Genomic DNA, 18,610 nt, shown 5'->3' on the forward strand with positions numbered 1-18,610 from the left:
ATCTTTGTTTGCATTTGCTGAGGCAATGGCAATAGCTGGTTGGATCAGTTAGCATTTGGTGAGGAAAGCAGAGCTACTCTGGGTGACATGGAATAAGGGATTTATTATAGAGATTAGACTTCCTCAATGTGGAAGCCAGTGGAAAAGTCTATGCAAGGCTGTTGCCTCTGTGTCTGATGTTGGGCCTAAAGTTTCTACAGGTCAGCAGGGCCTGCACGTGGGATGGAAAGTTGGATATGAAGTGGGGGAGAGCAAGAACAGACTGGAACCTGCCTCTGACTCTCACCACCTCCAATCTTGATAACACAGGTGACCTGCAGGACAAGTGGGTGCCCATCACTGCAGAGCCACACATGCACCTGGACCAGGAACCAGAGAAGCTGGAGGAGACCCAGTGGGTAGTGGAGATGCTGTGGGCCCAGCCAGTGTCCACAGCACCCAGGTGAGCCACAGGTCTGAGACATCATGTGTGGGCTCCTGCTGTGCCTGGTGCCCTAATCAGACCTCCCGAGTGGGGTGGTCACTGCTTCACCCTGCCTTCCAAATCTCATGCAGATTTCTCTTGTTGCCAGCCTGAATTCAGAGCCATACAGGGAAAGAACTCTGGGACATTGTTTAGTTCTTGTGACACGGGACATGGTCACCATGGTGGGGGCCTCACGTAGCTCAGGTGGAGTAAAAGCTTCATCGCCCAGAATGGCCTGTGCATGACACTCACCTTTAACATTTCAAGTGGGGAGAGGCAAGGGTAACCAGACCTGAGCCAAGGGGCAGCTGAAGACTGGACACCAGAGCCCTTTATACTCTCAGGTCAAGGAATAGCCTGGCCATTTCATCTCATCCTCAGAAGCTGGAGTCTTTGGCATCCCCTCTACCCCCTAAGCACTGAAGGCTCACGTCTCGTCCACTAATCCTTGACTTTGCACAAGGGCTGGGTAAGGCTGAAGACACCTGTCCCTCTTGGGATTCTGGTGTGCCTCTGACCTCGCCCTGGTGTCTCTTTGAATGGCTCTTTTCTTGGTATTGACCCTACTCTCTACTTCTGACGCCTATTCCTGCTAAATCCTCTAGCTGGACCTATAGGTCTCTTTGGTGGCCAAATCCTCAGATGGTGGGCAATCCCCTTGGTGGCTCTAAAGTGCTCAGGAGTTACAGCCCTGGGAAAGCTTCTACCCTCTTCCTAATACTCTGGCTTCTGAAGGCTTCATTTACCAACCAATATAATTATCATATAGTTTCTATTCTTGAATTTGAGAATTGCCTTCACCAAAGATGCATTTAGAATTTAACTCAGCCATGTGCTCTCTTATTGTGTCCATCATTGCTCTAACCCATGTGAAATCATGGATGGGTAGCCAGGAATGGAAGCAGCTGGTTTTGAGTTTTGTACTGTGAAATGAGTAGTTTGGGATTTGGTAGTCAGAACTGTATTCGCCCCTCCCTCTTTTTCTCATTTGCTATGCTACCTTGTTTGTGAACATTTTCTCCACCTGCAAGCAATTTACACAAATCGTAAACTATGTAACTGTTGTCATCTCTGTAGCTATGACTTGAGACTGGAAAATGACCAGTTGTCATCAGATTTGAAAACTCCTAGAAAAGGTCCTCTCACTTGTGGTCTCATGCCTGATACTTCTCAGATGGTAGACAAGTTGTTAGAATTGTTTGCACCTCAGTTTTCTTGTCTCTAAAGTGAGTGGGTTTGCCTTGCATTTCATGCCATGTTCTTTGAAGTCCCCGGCATTGCCAGAGGACTCATTGGGACATTGGAGTTGGGGAACACGATGGGGTCTAGGCTCCCTTCATCCCTCACTCAACTAGCAAAGAATCACCTATGTCTATTTTATATATTTGGTTTCTGTGATAGATTGGATTATTGGTCAGCTAACAATCACTCCCTGCCCTGTCTTCCTTACAGCAGACTGTACTCTCCTGTCCTACTGACTTTGGGTTTGGCCATGAGATTTACCCTGACCAATGGAATATGAGAGGATGTGACATAGGTAGAGGTTTTAAATGTACTTGCAGGATTTGTCTTGCCTCTTGTGCTCTTTCATTTACTAGGAGAATGTGCCCACAGGTAGTCACAGTAGAAAGAAAGAGAGAGTTGTGCAGCAGACCCAAACCTGACCATAGCCTGAGTCCCACCTACACTCGTTTATTGTCCTCAATCTGCAATCTGTAAGCATGAGAATAAATGTTGTTAAAAGCATTTTGTTTTGGGGAGTGGTTTGTTACACAGCATTATTATAGTCATAGCTAGCATAGCTTACAAATACGTTTTAATAAATAATCATATCTTTTGGTTTAAAAGAAGTTTGAATAGCTCTGGCTTTGCTGATTTTTCAGCTCTCCCACCCAGTTCTAACATCCTAAGTTTCTGTCTCTGTATGTATCTAGGAAAGAGAGAGAGGGATAAAGAGTTTTAGAAACAAAAAACTTAAGGAAAGGAAGAAAAGATAAGAGAAAGTAGAAGATTTTCTTTTTGGGGGAAGGGACGCTTATCAGGGAGCAGGGAGCAGAGATGGACAGATCCATAGTTAAAGTGTGTTTTATTTCTTTGAATCATCAAGTAAGCAGATTTCACCCCTGGTATTATTTTGCACTGTTACATTATTTTGTCCATTTCTGTATTCCATTTGCACAACCTGTGAAATTCCAGGAAGAAGGTAAAAGAATAACATTGTACATAGCCCTGGGTTGTGCTGTGTTTATTTCATCATGGACCGTTCACTTGGGCTTAACCTCAAACTGACCTTTCTGACTCCAGAGAAGACAGCAAAGCTTTGTCAACAGATTCAAAATCATACTCTAAAGGAACAGAAATAGCTCACTTCCTCGGCTAGAGATGTTTTCCATTCTCACTTTTCGTGTCTGTGGTCATAGGGAGATCATTTTTAGGAATTCCTAGACAACTTTATTACTGAAGTGCATGCATAGATACCCTGGGGTCTTAGACAACCGGCACCCCACCCTAAACCCTGAATGTATTAGCAGCAGGTTGGAGGGAGGATGAAAGTCTTAGGCTATTTTCAAGCCTATTTTGCTCCAGCGCTTTTCAACATGGCTTCATTTTATTGTTAAAGTTTGAGAACATCTCAAATGTAAATATAAAACTATAGTCTAGGGGCGCCGCGGTGGCTTAGTCGGTTAAGCATCTGACTTCAGCTCAGGTCATGGTCTCGCGGTTCATGAGTTCGAACCCCACGTCGGGCCTGTGCCGACAGCTCAGAGCCTGGAGCCTGCTTCAGATTCTGTCTCCCTCTCCCTCTGCCCCTCCCCTGCTCACGCTCTGTCTCTCTCTGTCTCTCAATAATAAATAAACGTTAAAAAAACAAACACTATAGTCCAAAGCCAAGAATAAGGGATATTTGGATGTCCTCAGTTCGAATGAATAATTAAAAGGTTACCATATCCTCTGCAAGGATGAACGATATTTTGGACCAGATCATTAGATGATGGTTCTATTTCCCAGAAAGGGTCTTCTGAGGTTTGTGAGGGCAGCATGAGGCAGGCTGGGCTCGTCTATGGCATGGGCTGGGTTTGAGGTCATCTCTGCCATCAGCCTGTGCTCAGGTTGTGTCTTACACTGATGGCCATCTGATTTTGGGTATTGAATGATTCACCTGCTTGTTTGTACTGGATTGAACGCCTTTGAGGACAACAGGAGCTGCTTAATATTTTACAGCCAGAAGTTGGCACTACCTATGTGTAGGGAATTCTGCATGACCCACAATGTCGTGTAGGGAGAAGAGGGCTCTAGGAGATTATTTAATTTAGGTTGATTAATGAGTATCTAGCAAAAAAAATGTGCCAATAGTTGTAATTATTGAGTGCCAGGAGATTTTATAATAAAGACCCTTTTCCGATAACCTCTAAAAAGAATAAAAGAATATATGCCCCCCCTCCCCCCCAGCTACTAGAAAGGAAAGATGCAATTTAAAGAGACAAAACCAATCTGGATAAAGGCAAGAAAAAAGAGGAACGCCTGGGTGGTTCAGTCGGTTGAGCATCCGACTTCGGCTCAGGTCATGATCTCATGGTCCGTGAGTTCGAGCCCCACATCGGGCTCTGTGCTGACCGCTCAGAGCCTGGAGCCTGTTTCAAATTCTGTGTCTCCCTCTCTCTCTGACCCTGCCCCGTTCATGCTCTGTGTCTCTCTGTCTCAAAAATAAATAAACGTTAAAAAAAAAAAGGCAAGAAAAAAGAGAAAAAGAACACAGAACAGTTTGGACAAATAGTAAGGTAGGGTATTTAAATAGAAACGAGCCAGTTATTACATTAAATATTAGTGAACTAAATATTACAATTGAAAGGTAAAGGTTGTCATAGTGAATAAAAAACAAAACTGGAGTCTATGCACCTTGTAAGTGGTATACCTTAAAATAAGGTGTATGGCCATGGTCCTTTCTGAAAGCAGCATGGCATGTACCAAGAGTCATAAGTTCACTTATACCCTTTGATCTTATAAGTCATTATAGTTAAGACCTCAGAATGTGGAGTGGGATAGACCTTAGTTCAAATCCCATCTCTGCCCTGTATAAGCTATGTGATCTTGGGCAAGTAACAATCTTTTGCTTTTTCATCTGTAAAATGAGGGTAATTTGTACTTTTCTCATAAGGATGTTGTAAGGAGTGCATGGCAATTTGGGTATAAAGTTCTTAGTACAGAGCCTGGCATGTAATAACTGCTCAGTAAATGTTAGCTATTATAATCACTGCTGCTGCTGCTGCTACTGTATTTTATTAATGGGTTAAAAGCAGTTTCTAATATCAGGGAAACAATTATATCAGGGAAATAGTAAGCTAAAGACAAATGTAGTATGGATGAAGATGTTTATTGCATCTGCCTATAGCAATAAGAAATTAGAAACAACCTGTCTCATTCATTCATTCATTCATTCATTCATTCATTCAATTCAACAAATATTTACTGAGATCTTATTACATGCTAAATGCTGTTTCCCACTGTTTGGGATACATCAGTGAACAAGACAAAAGTCGCTGCTTTTGTGATGGGGAATGTGTAGCTAAACTGTGGGGCAGTAACCCAATGGAATGTTCTGCAACTGTTAAAAAAAATAGCAGTGAAGGCATAGAAAGTTGTTTGTAGTATGTAAAATCAAAAAACAGACAAGGAAAACAGAGATGCCTTAAAATATGCCTGGGTAGACAGAGACTGAAATGGAGCCTTTGAAAATACAGATGCCTGTAAGGGTGATGGGATTGTGTTCTTTATTTTCAATAACATATGACATGGTTTTATGAAATTATGAAAAAATATATGTAAGTAATTGAAAAAAGTGAATTGGCACAAAGAAAAGCTTCTTATGGTTTAGGAATCAAAGTGAGGCTCTAGGCAGAAGAGGAAATTGCCTATGTAACAGGGAAGGGAAAATTGCTCTTTCGAAACAGAAATGACCGTTGTAGCTTCCCTGTGTGCTGGGAACAGAAGATTTCATGCCAGGGAAAGGCAGTTCTTTGTTAAGGAAACCTTATTAAGCCGATGAGTAGAAGAGGTCCCGAAGTCCCTAGAAAGGGGTAGTTCGTACTTAAACATGTCTGTATAATAAAGTAACAGAAACTCCAGTTTTCCCTCGGCAGTTTGAGGGTAGAGGGAGAAACAGGGATTTGGAACCTGGAATATGGGGAGAAGATGAGCAAGGAGAGATTCAGCTCAAGAGGGCAAGAGTGGTGGGCATAGAACAGCAACTGTAAGAACACTGATAACTAATATTCAATTTTAAGCTCTTTTCTGGTTTTTTTTTTTTCCCACCTTTCCCTAACAGTATGACTATGGGATTGAAAGAGGGGGTAATGTCCTAGGAGGAGAGCACATACAGGTGCTCAGAGGAGAACACAGAGGCAGGAGGCAAGATGGCGACTACAGACCAAGAAGTCTCTGGAAGGGAGAACTTAAGTGTGGGGTATCTAGGAGACCTCAAGTTCCGCCCCCTGCCCCCCAACATGCCTTCCCTTGGGAATCCTGAGGAGAGTACTGTATTCCCATGGGATGTGGGCTCAGGACATTTTGTTTGGATATTAAAAGAAGGCTGGTGCCATAGGACATTCAGAATTCACATACACAAGGTGATCCTAGCATCCTGTTCAGAGGCTATTTTTCCCATACTGACCTTTCTTAAAGCCTCAAAATGCTTCATTGCCACCACTACCAATATAATCTTTTGCAAACAGACACCCTTCTACCTAGGAATCTTGCTATTAAAAAAAAATGTTTATTTATTTATTTTGAGAGAGAGAGAGAGAGAGGGTGGAGGGAGGGACAGAGAGAGGGAAAGAGAATCCTAAGCAGACTCAGCCATCAGCACTGAGCACGACGCAGGGCTTGAACCCATGAACCGCGAGATCATGACCTGAGCCGAAACCAAGAGGCGGACGCCCAACCGTCTGAGCCACCCAGGCGCCCCAGGAGGCCTGTTATTTTAGGTGCAGCAAGGTCTGGGAGCAGTTCTGCCTCTCCATGAAGGCCTTAGGGAGGATGAGTTTGTCAGATCATTTGGTTACATGGGCAGGAGGTTGGGCAGGTTTTGATGGGTGGTGGGCTGAGGAGAGAAGGGAACAGCAAGCAGACATGAATAAGCGTGAACCTGGGGCACTGAGGCTGATCGCTTGTGGAGGTTGGTGGTGGTGGTGATGGAAAGGGGAAGCTGCATGAAGTCTCCTGGGACAAGGAGGGGACTGGTATCTAGACCCTGACTCCTGCTCCCAGGGAACCTTGTGACAACAGTCCTTTTAAGGATGGTGCTCAACTCAAAGGCTTCTAGAATAGCAACCCTGTGTGACCTTGGTGTACCAAGGTGCGGGTGGGTGGGAACCATCTGTCCCAGGTGCAGACCATAGGGGGAGGGGAGGGGAGTGCATTGTCTGTGGAGAATTTAAAAACAGTAATAAAGCATACGGATTGTTGCTATCATCAGGTGCCAGCAGTTCACTGTAGGGTGATAAAATGCCTCTCCCTGCTGGGACAGCCTTTTCAGGTCGTCCCTGTCCTCTGGCCCTCTGCTGCTGGGGGATGGAGAACAGCAGAGGTGGGGAGTCCAAAAGAGGCACGTGCAGGAAAGAAACCCAAATTCCTCAAACTGGTAAATAAGAGGATTTCAGGACTGAACTTGAAAAACATGAGCCTGGCCAAGGGCGGGGCAAGAATATCCTCAGAAGGCGGCAGCTGAGCAAAGGTTAAGCAAATATCGGTGCCAAGCCAGTGGCGGCTTGGTGAATAGGCGACTCACATCCTCTGCAAGCTCTCAAGATTAGTGTCTTTTCAGAGAAAAGAAAGGACCTGATCTCATCTGTGGCGGGGAGACAGGGCCAGCGCCTCTTTTGTGCAAGATAAAGTCTCCAGCAAGATCTCGAGAGACTGTTCTAAGAAAAACTGGAGAAGGTGCACTTGGCCATCCTGTAGACCCCGGGACATTCCACAGGGGTGGGAGGAAGCCCAGATCTCTTCTAAATTGAGGTGTATATAGGAACAGGGTGGCGGGGGTACAATACACAGTAAGTACACTGACACGTCCCAGAGTGAGGTCCCCACCAGCAGCATCGGCATCACCTGGAAATTGGTTAGACACGCAAATTCTCAGATCCCACCATGACCTACCTGCCGAATTAGAGACTTGGAGGCTGGCGCCAGCAATCTGTTTTTAAATAAGCCCTCCTGGTGATTCTGATGCCCACTGAGTTTTGAGAACCACAGGTTGGGAGCTGACTCTGGGGTTTGACTCCCTCTGGGAGGTAGTGGCAGCTCCCCTCTCTGCCCTCTCCCCCATTCTAGGTCTCTGGGGCTGTGGGAAGGATGAGTGATATGACAGCACTAATGAAGAAGACGCAGGTCAGTTTGTGAATGTTAATTTGTGAACATTAGTTAGCTCCTGGGTTTGTATTGTGAAAGATTCCAAGGAAAGACAATTCTGTTCTGGTGCCTCATTCTTTTTAACCTAATGGTCTAACTCAATCCGTATTATTTGGGCAAGTTCTTCCAATTGTGTAACCTAACCTAAATCTTTCCTACTGTACATACAAATCTAAATTTGTGGTAATATGTTGTAGCAGCCATGGGAAAGTAATAAATGAGGCTCTGGGCCTGTAGTTGGACCAAGGCTATGCATCTGTCCCCAACTCCAAGAAAGGTCCTGCAGTCTCTGTACCCGAGGTATTAGGTTGGGATGTGAGGCTTTCTTTGAGAAACTGGCTACACTGAATCTCTGGAAGTCCTGGATTGGGTGTGGTGGGAAGTCTGGATCCAGGGGCACTTTCGAGGACACTCTCGGGGTAGCACTGATAGCTGGGGTATCAATATGGCGGGTGGTGTGGAGAGGCACAGCTCTGGTGGCATTTTCCAGGTCTTCCCAGGAACAAGTCAGGCAGGAGGGGCTCCAACTCCCATTTGGATTCGTTTGAAATATTCCATCTCTCTTGGGTCTTGAATATCCCTTGCTGCCATGGAGAGAGCACAGGCCTTAGACTTGGTTCTGTCCTAGCCAGATCACTTCATGTTGGTGCAACCTCAGACAAAGTATGTAACTTCTCCTTTCTTCCACTTGCTCATTTAGAAAATGCACTTTGCCATGTTGTTATAAAGGGGGCTGTTACAAAGTATAAATAAGACAATAATATAAAGTGCCTGGCACATCATGGGACAGTGAATCTTTCTGCAGAAGGACAATTGTGGCATTCTCTCCAGCTTGGTGAATGGTGGTAGAACCAAGTGTGAGTACGTTTCTGCTGGCTTATGTGGGAACCATGGTTAGTCAGAGATTTGGAGCTGCTGGGAGTGCAACCAAGCAGGCAGTCTATTCCTTTGTCCCTTTGAAATAAGATCTACAGCTGGTTTATTCCTCTAGGTTTTAGGGAAAGGATGTGAGAGAGGAGATTGCACAGCCCAAGGCATTGATGATCTGGGTTCTTGGTTGCCTCAGTGGTGGCTCTAGCAGGGAAGAAAAGAAGAAGAGCTTTGTGAGCCCTGAAAACACATACACCATCACCCTGGCCAATGACTCCATGGAACAGGCATCTTTCTTTCTCCCACTAGCCCCCTGGAATAGCACTGCCTGGGCCTCCCCATGCCTGGTCTTCCTGACATTTGTATCCTTCCATAGTCAAAGGGCTTTTATGGGGTCTGGGAAGCAGAAGACCTACCGTCCAAACTTGACCCTAGGCTGCTCTTTCATATCTACCACTCTGGAACGAACTCACCATGGCAGGAGTCTGTTCCTCAGCCACACTTAAGTTAAAAGAGAATGACTTGGGAAGGTAGTTCTGGAAAGGCAGAAATGCCAAGTGAGCCTGCATTTGGCTTCCGCCTCCTAGCCACTCCTGCGGCAAGCCCGTGATCTCAGGGTGCTCAACGCCCTTCAGTCTGGACCCTGACTCATTGGACTCCCATCCAATGTGCTCTTGGGTTAGTGAGAGTTTACAATAGACCATTAAGGATCCAGAGGATGATTCTCTAGAACTTTCTGACTCCGTAAATTTGAGAATAAAATGAGAATAAGAAAATGTATAATGTCTTGATTTACTCTTAATTCATATTTCCACAGAGAGTTTCATGTTCCTGTGCTTGCCCTCACATTGCTTGTTAATTGTAGTTAACCACTTTTCCAAATTTCCCTGAAGTTTAATCTCTCACTTGATAGCATTTTTCACATAGAAACAAATTTTTAAAAATCAGCTGCCAGAGTTACTTTGCACATGTCTTCAGCTAGAAGAGATCAGTGGAACTGAGTCCAACCATGGTCACTGATCAGCTGTCAGGGCTTTTTTCCAGCTTCAGATTGGTACCTTAACCAAGTTACAAATGGCTACATCCCCTAGGACTTTGGAGTTGTATCATACTGGGAGTTTATTTTTTAAATTCATTTATTATTATTATTATTAATTTTTTATTATTTTTGTTTTAGAGAGAGAGAGCTCACAGGGGGAGGGTCAGAGAGAGAGAGAGAGAGAGAGAGAGGGACAATGTCAAGCTGGCTCCACGTTCAGCATGGAACCCAATGCAGGACTCAATCCCATGACCCTGGGGTCACGACCTGAGCTGAAATCAAGAGTCAGATGCTCAACTTACTGAAACACCCAGGTGCTCATTAAGCTCACATTTAAACTGTGAGTTTAAATGAAATGAAACTGGTATTCTGAAATGCTAAGACCCTATCCCCTCTCTACACCCCACATAACCACTTAGGTCTTCATTAGCTAGAGCTAGGTGCCATCTGACTGCACTAACGCAAGCTAATCCACCTGAGGGTGTTTGCCCAATCATCAAAATGAATTTTAATTTGCTAAAAGATCAAATGTGAATGTGGTTTTTGTTTTGAATTGTTATTTGGAGGGATTGTTTTTATTCCACATTTATATACTTTGTATACTCTTCAGGTTATGATTTTTAAAATAAAAAACCTGTTGAATTCAAGTACAGTTGACATGTAATATGAAATTATTTTCAGGTGTACAAAATAGTGATTCTATATATACATTACAAAATGCTCACCACGATGAGCGTATAATGATATTATTGACCACATTCCTTACGCTGTACTTTTCATCCCCATGACATTTATTTTGTAACTGGAAGTTTGTATCTCTTAATTCCCTTCACTCATTTTGCTCATCCCTTCACTGCCCTCCCCGTTGGTAACCATCAGTTTTTTCTCTGTGTTTATGAGTCTGTTTCTGTCTTTGTTGTTTTTGTTTGTTTTGTGTTTTAGTTGCCACATATAAGTGAAATTGTATAGTACTTGTCTTTCTATGTGTGGCTTATTTTACTTAGTATAATACCCTCTAGGTCTGTCCATGTTGTTACAAATGGCAAGATTTGCATGGTTGAATAATATTCCATTGTAAATGTATACCACATTTTCTTTATCCATTCACCTACCAATGGACACTTGGGCTACTTCCATAAATTGGCCATTGTAAATAATGCTGCAATATACAAGGTGTACATCTATCTTTCTGCATTAGTGCTTTTGTTTTCTTTGGGTAAATACCCAGCAGTGGAATTGTGTGGTGCTTCTGTTTTTAGTTTTTTGAGTAACATCCATGGTGTTTTCCACAGTGGCTGCATCAATTTGCATTCCCACCAACAGTGCATGATGGTTCCCTTTTCTCCATATCCTTGCCAACACTTATCATTTCTTGTTTTTTTGATACTAGCCATTCTGACAGATTTGAGATGATATCTCATTGTGGTTTTGATTTGCATTTCCCTGATGATTAGGGATGTTGAGCACCTTTTCATGTGTCTGTTGGCCATCTGTATGCCTTCTATGGAAAAATGTCTGTTCAGGTCTTCTGCCCATTTTAACTAGATTATTTGATTTTCTGGTGTTGAGTTGTGTTGTGTTCTTTATGTATTTTGGATATTGACTCCTTATCAGATATGCCATTTGTAAGTGTCTTCTGGGTTGCCTTTTTGTCTTGTTGATGATTTCTTTTGCTATGCAAAACTTTTTAGTTTGATGTGGGTTTTTAAAAAGAACTGCAATGACCATTAGGCAAAGAATTCCACCTGTGCACTAGGAGTAAGAAATGAAAGAAAATTATTTTCATGTAGACTTGAAGCATTCCGAAGATTTTTATTAACTCATAAATTAACATTTGTTAGTAATAAGTATCAATTATTAATTATATTAATTTCTAAGAAGACGTAATATGAGTTTTTTGTACCAGGAATGGTTATAGGTACTGGAGTGACAATATCAGGTCTTTCTGTTTATGTCTCTAGGTGTTACTTCCTCACCATTAATACAAACATATCATGCAGTTCAATGATGCTTATAGAGATTTGAACAGGTATCATATTAATTTTGCTTGAAATCAGTGGCTCTAAATTGGGGTGATTTGGCTCCCCAGGGGACATTTGGCAGTGTCCGGAGAACCAAACTAGAAGCTACTGGCATCTCCTGGGTAGAGGCCAGAGATGCTGCAACACATTTTATAATGCATCCCCTCTTACGTCCACATGAAAGGTTATCAAGAATTATCCGCACAAAAACGTCCGTAATGCTGAAGTTGAGAATCCCTGCTATAAAGCACAGATTCTTTACTTTTGAGAGCTAATGTATAATGAGAAATGTTACTGATATGAATGTGTCCAATTTGGGCCCCAGGAGGCAGGAACCTTCAACATTCTGAAATCTGGTTTGTATGTAACTACAACACCAAACGCTAAAACACTGCCCTGTGTCTGTAAACGATACTTATGGTCATTTGCTGGAATTTTAAAAAGAGTAAAAAAGAAAATTGATTCTGATTTTTCCCCTGATTAGGTGTGTGACCTGGGTTTGTCACTTAAACGCCCTGGGCCTCAGTTTCCTCATATAAAATGGAAAGTTTACAACACAGGATCTGTAAGGTACTGTTCAGTTTTTATATTCTGTGCCTATAAAAGCGAATGAAACACTCAAATGTTGCCCTTCCTGTCCTCTGGGTGCTTATAACCCAGGCCCCCTGGTCTGCTGATCCTTCAAATCAGGGTGACTTTCCTTTTCCCTTCTCTCATTAACTGATCAATTTCTGGGCCCATTTTTATAAAAATGTTACAGTCCTAAGGCCCCGGGGTTTCAAATAGCTCCTGGTAAGTTAGAACTCAATAAATATTTCATAGTTAAACCCAAAATAGCAACCTGGCTCCTCCCTAGTATTAAACAGATTGAAAAAGTCTCCACAGTGGGAAGTGGTGGGAAAAGAATATCTCAGCAATTGAAGACATATGTGGAGAGGGCGGTTTTATCCTCCTGGCTGTATCAAAGAGGCAGACTCCTAAAGCGTATTCAAGAATGACCTGCCAATAACAGCACTTTGTCCAGACAAATGCAAGGCCTGTAGTCAAGAGGTAAGGCATATGTATATGTTTGCACTTTGGGAAGGAGAGGCTGTAGGTTCCCAGTCCTTGTTATTATGGCTATGTCCAAATAAGCACATTAATAAATCAGAACTTAGTAATAAGCACTGTATAACTAAGTTTAATAACCCTCTCTGACTTGAATCCAACTATCAAGACTACAAACAGTTGGTTGAAACCTGTCCCTTCTGTGAAAGATAAACTTGGTAGAATAGAAATATCCTTCTGAGAAATTAAAAGCCTTCTCACTGACAACTAGCCACTGGAGACATTAATCTAAAAACCAAAAAATTTGGAGCACCTGGGTGGCTCAGTTGGTTAAGTGACTCTTGATCTTGTCTTAGGTCACGATCTCGTGGTTTGTGGGTTTGAGCCCTGCATCGGGCTCTGTGCTGACAACACAGTGCTTGCTTGGGATTCTCTCTCTCTCTCCTCTCCCTCTCTCTCTCTGCTCCCCGCCCCCTCTCACAATAAATAAACTTAAAAAGAAAAGCAAAAAAGAACCCCCAAATTTCTACCTTTGTCCATAGTAATCTTTTATTCTATTATGGATTTGCTAATAGTTGGTTAGCTCTGGCACTTAATAATAATCCAAGGTGGACAGAGAAGTTGTGAGCCACTGGCTAGAAGGGGAGGAAGATTTGGAAATGACTGGCTTGGGCTTGCTTCCATAGTTTCTTGGCCATCCAGGAGCCCATTTGCCTGCCCATCAGATTGGTCTGGGCAGTCGTCCTCCGATCTGGCCCATTCTGCAGAACTTTAAGGCAAAGCTGGCACTTGGAAACCCCAGTTTTATGAATGTCTCAGTTACGGATTTCTGGTCTTAATTACGGGGTTGGAGAAGTGATGTGTGCTTTCTAAGATTAGCTTTTACACCAGCTACTGTAACTGGCTAGGCTCTTGCAGAAGCAGCCTGGCAGCTGGAGAGAAATGGCTTTATGTAATGGGGCAAAGAGTCATCGGCATGCTTGGGGGAAGCCTTTTACAGAAACTCTTTTTGCTCTGTGGTTTATGTGTGCTGGCTGAGGATTTTTACTTGGAAAGGAAAAAGGTAAATAAATGATAGTAGTGGGTCAGTTATATTTTTAAAAGTTTGGAAGTTAATGATTTCATGACCATTCTGAGAAGCATTACAGTATAGGATCTGTTTCAAACAGATGTTTCTTTCATCCAGCACGTATTATTGAGGACTGGTGATTGTCTTCGTGCAAAGGGGATACAGTCAGCGGGGAACTGCATAAGTCCTTGCCCTCAGGGGTCCTGCAGTCTTCGTCTTTGCCCACTCGTTCTCACCCCTCTTGAATGACTGCTATACAGTTTTTAGTTTGGGCACTTGGATCGTTTCTTTTGCCACAGTAATGTAACAAACCACCCAAAACTCAGTGACCGAAAAGAGTTGGTCTTGATTAAGCCTATACTTTTGCAGGATGGCAGTTCAGGCTAGGCTTGTCTGGGCAGTTCTGGTCTTCCTTGGGCGCATTAATAGCATACTCTCACCGGGTGGTGATCTAAGATGGACTCAGCCACGAGATTCTTCCGGTCTCAGCCAAGTTCACGCATATAAAAGACTGACAGTTGATTGGTTGTTGGCCTGGAGCGGATGTGTGTGTGTTTATTGGGGGGAGGAGGGAGGAAGGAGGCTGTTACTGGGTCACGTGCTTCTCCTCCTCCAATGGGCTACCCCGGGGATGTCCTCCAATCACAGCCGATCAAGCCCTTGAGGGCTTCTGTTTAAGCTTTGGCCTGTGTCAAAGCTCTGCCCGAGAGTTAAAGCAATAAGGAACTGAGTGAAGGAATGGGGATCAGTGGAGCTGGATCTTTTCTTTTAATGTGAGTAACGGAGAAGTATTAAAAATAATCTGAGAACAGGGTATGAAAGTTGAGTGGAGTTAAATAACGTGCTTTTATTGAAACACTAGTGCCCGTGGGTGGATGGACATGCAGTGGTGTGGGGGTTCAGCTGGCTCCAGAACAATTTTCATTAAACAGAGCCCCCCCCCCCCCCCAGTTCCCTGTGCCTACAGTTCAGTCCCTTGGTGGGCCCAAAGTCTTTCTTCTTTTCTGTGACTTTTTGCACACGTAATGTCATACAGCTACCGTGTAAATGTGTCCTTTGTAAGAAGGACCAAATCAGTTAAGTGTGGATAAGATGAACCGGTGAGCATCTCCTCCAAACACAGGAAAAACACTTTTTTTTTTTTCAATATATGAAGTTTATTGTCAGATTGGTTTCCATACAACACCCAGTGCTCATCCCAAAAGGTGCCCTCCTCAATACCCATCACCCACCCTCCCCTCCCTCCCACCCCCCATCAACCCTCAGTTTGTTCTCAGTTTTTAAGAGTCTCTTATGCTTTGGCTCTCTTCTACTCTAACCTCTTTTTAGGAAAAACACTTTTAAATACATATTTTACCACTAGCACCAGGAAAATGGATATATATCTGTCTCTGTATCTATACTTAGGCCTAGCAAATGAAGGTATGCCTGAATGTTCATTAGGATGTTTATATTTCAAACAAATTACTTTTCAGGGTTGAGAGTCATGCTCAGTGAAACCTTTCTGGAGTTGATATTTGTAGTGGAGATAAAACATTTTTTCTTTTTTTCTTTTTTCCAAACTTCAGCAACAAAATCTATTGCTATGGTTTTCAACCTGGGCTGCACATTAGAATCATCCAGGGACCTTAACATAAAAATCCCAATGCTAGAATCCCTGAGGTTAGGACCCAGGTATCAGGATTTAAAAAAAACTCCCAGGTGATTCTAATGTATAAGCAATGTTAAGAATCACTACAATGATGAATAAATTGGAGCTTGGTTCGTGAACATCCCTGATGTGGACGTTTTCTTTGTTGGGCTTGTAGCTTTCACAAAGCATTTCTGTCAATGTTTCTGTGCTGTAAGAACCACCCATCCCTGATTGCTAATATTTCCTGTAGCTGTGGTTTTCCTAGGAAGCTACTACACAGCAAAACAAATTCCCTGCGACTGTTTTTTGCATTTCCTCCATTGGTTTCTGCTTCGGTGTTGGGGTCTGCTCACTCATTACCCATGTATGACATTGTGGTGCAAAGCACCGCCCTGTTCCCCTGGGAGGCTGGCACACTGGGTGCCATGACTTGGTACTGATGAGCCTGCGTTCAGGTCCCTTTCAGTCAAGGCCACCTTTCTGGGGTGTTGTGAGGAATACACAGGATAACGCATGTGTAACCAGCAGATTGCATGAGCTGGACTCAGTGGGAAGAAGCAGAGAGTTACATTATTCTTGTCCACCATTGCTTTTCAGACAGTTTCTTTTGGCCTTTCCTTCCCTATCCCTGGAAAATTTCATAGATGTTTGGTCACTTTCAGGTATTTTAGTTTTGCTCTCTGATTAAAAAATTATAATGCAAATCAAAATTTCAAGTTTCTTCCAACCCTAGGCCTGATCCATTCTTGGGAACTTGCACTGGAAAGGTGAAAGGGTGGAGTGACCTTTGTTCTGTGATTTCTTTTTCTTGTTCTTAATTTCTCTCTCTCTCTCTCTCTCTCTCTCTCTCCCTCTCCCTCTCCCTCTCACTCTCTCTCTCTCTTTTTTTTTTTTTTTTTTTTTCTGCTGCTAGTTCTTTGTACTTTTAGTCTGATATTAGTGCAGTTGTATTCTGGGGTTGATGGCCTTTGGGTATCGGATACCCAAATGGTGGCTTTTTCTCTTGGGGAGCTTTGTAGAGTTGAGGGCCCCTCTCCCTTTTAAAGGGGTGTCAGGTACTGCCCACTGCATTGTTCCCTGGCTTGTGGCTCACCTTCCTGCTGACCACCATGGTTCCCCTCCCTTAAGCTTTTTGCTGCTGAGATCACTTTGCCTTTGGAGTTGAATTTTTTTAAGGTGGCTCAAGTATAGCTGTCCTCCATGATGTCTGCTGCTCCGGGAGATAGTTTCTATTTTCTGCTCACCCAACTCTGGAAGGGCAGGCTGTGCCCAAACCTTTTCATACTCTGCTTTGGTTGCAGTGCTAAGAGCTCTGAGTTTCTGCAGCTTCACACGCATCACGCTGAGGGGCAAAATGTTAATCTCTCTTTCAGGCAGATACCCTTTAAGAGCGGAGGTGGGAATGGCTCTCCATGTCACCCAACTGAAATGAACAGGATTCTTTAAATACAAGGTCACACCCCTCTTCAAAGAAATCCTTGCTCCCCAATCTTCTTTACTTATTTTTATTTCCTCATATTGGCTACATGTAAGTGATGGACTATATAGATGACAGAATCAGCCTTTTCCCCTCTTATTAAATTATGAAACAATCCTGAACTTTAAAAAAAACCCTGGAAGATCATTATAAAGAACTTCCTGAACCCCGAACCTTTGAGAGTAAATTTCCAACCTGTTGGAGTGCCTGGGTGGCTCAATTGATTGAACATTCAACTCTTGATTTTGACTCAGGTCACGATCCTCGGGTTGTGGGATCAAGCCCTGTGTCAGGCTCCACACTGAGCATGGGGCCTGCTTGAGATTCTCTCTCTCTCTCCCTCTGCCCCTTTCTGGTTCTCTCTCTCTCTCTCTCTCTCTAACAAACAAACCCAGGAAGATCACTGTAAAGAACTTCCCACACCCCAAACCCTTGAGAGTAAATTTCCAACCTGCATACTTCTACCCTAGAATCTTTTAGAGGGTGTTTCCTACAAAGAAAAGGACATTTTCCTATGTAGCTACAATATAACCAATAAAATTAGGAAATTTACATTGATAACTTTGCTATCATCTAACCTCATAGCCTATTCAGTGTTTTCCAGTTATCCAAATAACATCCTTATGGCAACAGGATATGGTTCAGAATCCTGTACTGGATTTCGTTGTCATCCCTTAGGCCTTCTTCAGTCTGGAACCTACCTTGATTTTTATCACCTTGACACTTGGAAATTTGTAGGCCAATTATTTTGTAGCACATCCCTCAGTTTAGATTTGTCTGAGGTTTCCTCATTGCCTCTTATCAAGTGGCACAGATGTGTCTTTATGCTCTTACTGGTGTTGTTACCTTTGATCACTTAATTAAGTTGGTGTCTTCTAGGTCCCACTGTAAACTTCCTCTCTTCCCCTGTGTAATTGATACATATTTTGTGGGAAGGTAGTTTGAAACTGTATCAACATCTCATTCCTTATCAGACATTCAGTTGATTCATGTGTTTATTTACATCTGTACAGACTCATGGTTTCCCATTATATTGAATGAATTTTAATTCTTATTTATTTTGATGCTCAGATTGTCCCTGGTTTGGCCAGTGGGATCGCATTCAAGCTGGATTCTGTATTCCTTTCACAGAACCCTATCATTCTTTGAGTGATCCCTGGCTTTCTGGCACAATAAGATGTTCTAGGGTCACCTGTACTTTCTGTGCTCCAGCCCTGGAATCAGCCATTTCTCCAAGGAGCCCTGGTCTCTTTTAGTAGAAAATGTTATTTAGAAGCCAATGTCTGAGTGCTAAATATACTCCTTGTTCTTGGGGGATTGTTGCTCCCAGACCTTCTCAATGGCCAGAGCTCTGTGTGTGTGTGTGTGTGTGTGTGTGTTGGTGTAACACATAATAACATCTCCATCTTTTGAAACTGAGTTCACACAGATGTCTCCAATTGTAACCCAACACCAGGGCTCATGCCTGCCTTCCCCCTTTCTGTATAACTTTTCCAACAGTGGGGAACCTTGCTTTCGTTATATATGTATTTATTCATTTGATCAATTTCCTGGTATCCAACCAATCTCCCAAATCTGCTGCCA

At 43.1% G+C, this 18,610-nt stretch overlaps 1 long non-coding RNA gene across 1 annotated transcript in view; it reads left to right on the top strand.

Moving 5' to 3' along the window:
- LOC132680754 (uncharacterized) overlaps window positions 1–18,610 on the top strand; it is an 80,433-nt gene that overhangs the window by 17,818 nt on the left and 44,005 nt on the right. Inside the window, exon 5 of the long non-coding RNA XR_009610692.3 lies at window positions 310–442. This is a non-coding gene — a long non-coding RNA (uncharacterized LOC132680754). The remainder of the gene's footprint in view (window positions 1–309; window positions 443–18,610) is intronic.

This window comes from Panthera onca, chromosome A1, assembly GCF_046562875.1.
Source record: "Panthera onca isolate mPanOnc1 chromosome A1, mPanOnc1 haplotype 2, whole genome shotgun sequence".
NCBI classification, from domain to species: domain Eukaryota; kingdom Metazoa; phylum Chordata; class Mammalia; order Carnivora; family Felidae; genus Panthera; species Panthera onca.